Raw genomic sequence first — 4,415 nt, 5'->3', positions numbered from 1 at the left:
GAAAAAGGCCAGAAGACCCCGACCACAGTGTAGAAGAAAGAACAAAAGAAGAAGCATGAGGAAAAGGATGACAAAGAAAAAGGTGGCACACCCATCTTGTCAGCAAGAGAAAAGAGGTTGAAGAGCAGAATGGACAAAGCTGAGGTGGTCCACATCAGCCCAAGTACCTCGTCAGCACCTGCAACCAAACCAAAAAGCAAAACCCATGCAGCTAAGCAAGCAAAGGTGGTGACACCCGTGTCTACAGGAAAGCAGAAACAGGCTTCTACAGGAAGCCCGAAACCAGAGAAAGGGTCTTCTATAGGAAGCCCGAAATTGGCAAAAGGGGCTTCTACAGGAAGCCCGAAAATCATTGAAAAAGAGGCTTCTACAGGAAGCCCGAAAATTACCAAAGCAGGGGCTTCTACGGGAAGCCCGGAAGTGGGTAAAGCAGGGTCTTCTACAGGAAGCCCGAAATCTGAAAAGAAGGGGCCCTCTACAAGGAGCTCTGAGAAAGCAAAACGCAAGAAAGAGAAGGCTGGTATTCTCGAAAAGGAGGCAGCAGCTGCGTTGGCCGCCCTCAGTACACCTCCAAAGCCGAAGGAGAAGAGAGAGAGGGAGATCCCTCTACCTTTTGAAGCCAGGAGAAGTAAGAGAATAAACACGGGCAAGCCGCAGCCTCCACCCAACAGCCAAACAATTTCAGGGGGTGTCCCTACTTCACCCAGTAAAAGATCCCCCTCTAAAACATCGGCCACCCCCGAGAAGGGAAGCCCAAAAATAACTTCCTGGACACGAAGGATAGGCCAATCGGCTTCCGAAGCCCGGCTCAAGGAAACGGGAAAGGGGGAGGAAGCGCCACCCTCGTCACCGCCAGGGGCAGAAAAGGCAGGGCCACCAAGAACAGGAAAGGAAGAGCATGCTCCGGGCTCTAGTTCTCGGCCAAGGACGAGGAGCCGGAGCAAAGTTGCTCAAGGATGAGCAAATAGTTTAGCTGGGGGGTGATGATGAGCCCCAATTTTTGGTACAATTTGGGCTCATATTGGCCTACTTACCTTTCTCAACCATTCATATTTTACCACTTATGCATTCATTTCTTAGTATATTCGTGTTGTTTGTAGGAAGAAGGGCAGGCATTATATCTATGTGACTAATACATGATGATTTCAGGTTCTTGGCATTAAAGAGAGCAAAATACCACGCAAAAGGAGACAAGGAGACAACAAAGGTGACATTGTGGGTTCATAGGGAGGTTGTCCACAGTCTTGATGACCCTCCTCGTGATTTTCACCTTAACTCCGAGCTCTAACAGCTCTCCCCACCGAGCTTAAAGGCAGCCAACACGTTCTATAGGATCAGCAGTTTTACAGCAGTTTGACTTTCAGTTGGACAGCCAAGCTCCACGAATGGAGGAAGCCAGCTTGATCTTCATTTTGTATAAATATGAAGGCCGTAGCCTTTGTTAGGAGCTTTTTGAACTTTTGGACTGATATTGTAATTTTTGAGCATAGCTCGGTGTTTGTTTTTGTAAGCCAGTTTTGGCATGACATTAGACTTTTGATTATGAATAAAGGCAAGCAGATTTGGATCTAATTTTGAGCTTTTAAGGGAGCTATAGCTCTCAGGTTAGGGCCCAACCTGAGAGCAATAGATCTCCTCTTCTTGTAGTGTTATTTACCTTTCTTTCCAGCATTTTGTTTCCTTGTTTTGATATGCATTGCAAAGAACACAGGTTGCTGATTTGATTTCTTTAATAAGATTGAGTAGGATTAGCTTATGGTTAAATTACTTTTAGCTGCTTAGACTAGGATAGGAGGTTTGTAATCCACTGGAGTTCCAAGAAAAGGTTGTTAGTGCCTCCACTGCCATCTCTGTTTAGGGATTGGGGTGCAGTCTATACCAACCACCAAAAAAATGCAGTGTTTTCTACTTTTATGCAAGCTGCAACACAGTCGGTTTAATCGTGGATCCTTCCATGCATTTTGCTCTTGGGCCATACTTCGTCATTACAATTCCATGCACGACTTTTCTTCATGATTTACAACGTTGTTCATTGGTTTAATAGCACAGGTAGCACTGGTTAATGAATTCTCGTTTTTGGTGCAAGACATAAGTCATTTGTTTTATTTACACTGCTCCATATCATTCTACTTCCTTCTTCTTCTTCTTAACCTCTCCTCAAGCCACCTACTCGACCTCTGTTCAGCTCGTTTACCTTCCAACTCATCCATTGCCACGTAGCTTCATCTTTTTGACCTTTCGTTGCTGCCATCCTTCTATCCACCAACCAACTCCGTGCACTCTTTCTCCATCTTGTTTCTTTGCCCCTGAGTCATCACAAGCTCCATCTCCACCTTACCTATCCACCCAAACCGTTCCGTCACTTCACCATCACCCAAAACTTCCACTTACAGCACATCTTGTAGAAGTTAGCAGACTTCCTGTAGAATTCCTTAGTTTCCTGTAGGATCCCCTGCAGACATCCTGTAGAAGCCTGCAAACTTGGTTGCCGAGCATCTGAACGTTGTAGACTTCTGTGGACTGATGCTAGGTACCCTCTGGGACCTCTCCTAGCCATCCTGACCTTTCCCAAGCTCTCTCCCTTCGCACCACCTTTGCACAGCCAAACCCTAATAAGAAACAAATTCATAATCACTCCATCCACTTAAGCAAAAATACAAAAACAATGTTCTTTTTCATAGAAGTAGTTTGAGTTCATGCATTTCACATCATTAGAAGTAATGGCATCATTTGTAGACATTTTCACTCTCACTATTGCACCATAGAGGTTAAACTAGTCAGATTAGGGTTTACTAGGGTTTCCATACTTTGGTTGGCTTCCAGTTCATTTTTGCAAAGTAGATCAATCTCCCTTGAGATAGCCTTCGTCCATCATTTAGAAAGCTTCTTCTGAGAGCATATAGAAGTTGGCTTGAGCCCTAGTGGACTTGTGCCAGCTGACCAAGTGACAGCTGCGACAAGAGCTAGTACTTGTGCATACAGCACCGTCGCTTCCAAGTTTGTACGAACTACCGGGTTGATAAAATTAGAGATAGGAAGCCCCAGGAGTTGTAGCATTATTGCTACAATACTGGAGCCCACCACAAAACTAGTAGGACCTAACCCCAAGGGCATCGAGGAGAATTGACCCTGTGACCTCTCGATCGGTGAGGTACTTAACAATCGGGTCTCGACCAGTTGAGCTCACCCTTGGGGTTTAAACTAATTTTGTTCTTTCTCTCTCGCTCTCTCCCTCTCTCCCTCTCTCCCTCTCTCTCTCTCTCTCTCTCTATATATATATATATATATATAGATATATAGATATATATATGGTTGATGGGTGATAGTACCATGAGTGTTAGATTCATGACATGCAGTAAATTTTTGGACTACTTGTGATATTGTTATGTATATATATATATATATATATATATATATATATATATATATATATATATATCTATATTTATATATATATATGGTTGATGGGTGATAGTACCATGAGTGTTAGATTCATGACATGCAGTAAATTTGTGGACTACTTGTTGATATTGTTATGCTATGCCTTTAAACTTTGAACTTGTGACTGGCTGTTTATTGAGTGTTGAATATGTGTGGCCATGATACTTTGATTGTAGTTCCTTTTATGATTCTGATTATAGATTTTATTTTCCTTTTGCAATGTTGCTTTTATTATTGCCACTTGCATTTCCTATTGACTTTTACAACTAACCCCTAATTACATATTAGGGGGTATTAAAGCATGTTGGTTGAGGTGGCAGGGAAGCCACTGATTCTTAAGAAAAGGGTCAATACATGAATTACATACTGAGTATGAGCATAATAACAAGTACAATGTAAACATAAGTGGATGGAAAATTTGCCACACGACAACAATGTGACAACCAAATAGGCTGGTTGAGTCCATAGAAAGGATGGAAAAAAATGGTAAAAGGGAGTCCTCTTAACCCTAATTTTATTGCACATGTACTTATTTATCACATATATATATATATATATATATATATATATATATATATATATATATATATATATATATATATATATATATATATATATATATATATGCATGAAAATGCCATTATGTCCGATAGGATCACTAGGGATTATTTCAAGGAAAGATGACTGCTTACGGATGACATGAAAAGAAGAATATGAACATGACTCTTGCATTGTGAACATGGAAAAACAAAAGAGGTAGTATGGCCTGATCCACATAAATAGAGACAATGTGGTCTTTCGAATTTATTTTATGATGTGTAATGTGTTGAGTCATGTGTATATGTGCGTATATTATATATGTGTATATTCATACATCGTATTGTGTCATATGTACTTTATTGTGCTATGTGTATGTGGCATTATGTTATGTATATGTTATGTTGTGTAACCTGTTTCGAGCGGGAAGGTACCAG

This window comes from Pinus tabuliformis, chromosome J, assembly GCF_031772625.1.
Source record: "Pinus tabuliformis cultivar Carrire ecotype Pingquan chromosome J, CPIR1, whole genome shotgun sequence".
Classification (NCBI taxonomy): domain Eukaryota; kingdom Viridiplantae; phylum Streptophyta; class Pinopsida; order Pinales; family Pinaceae; genus Pinus; species Pinus tabuliformis.
Note: the sequence above shows the minus strand (reverse complement) of the source record.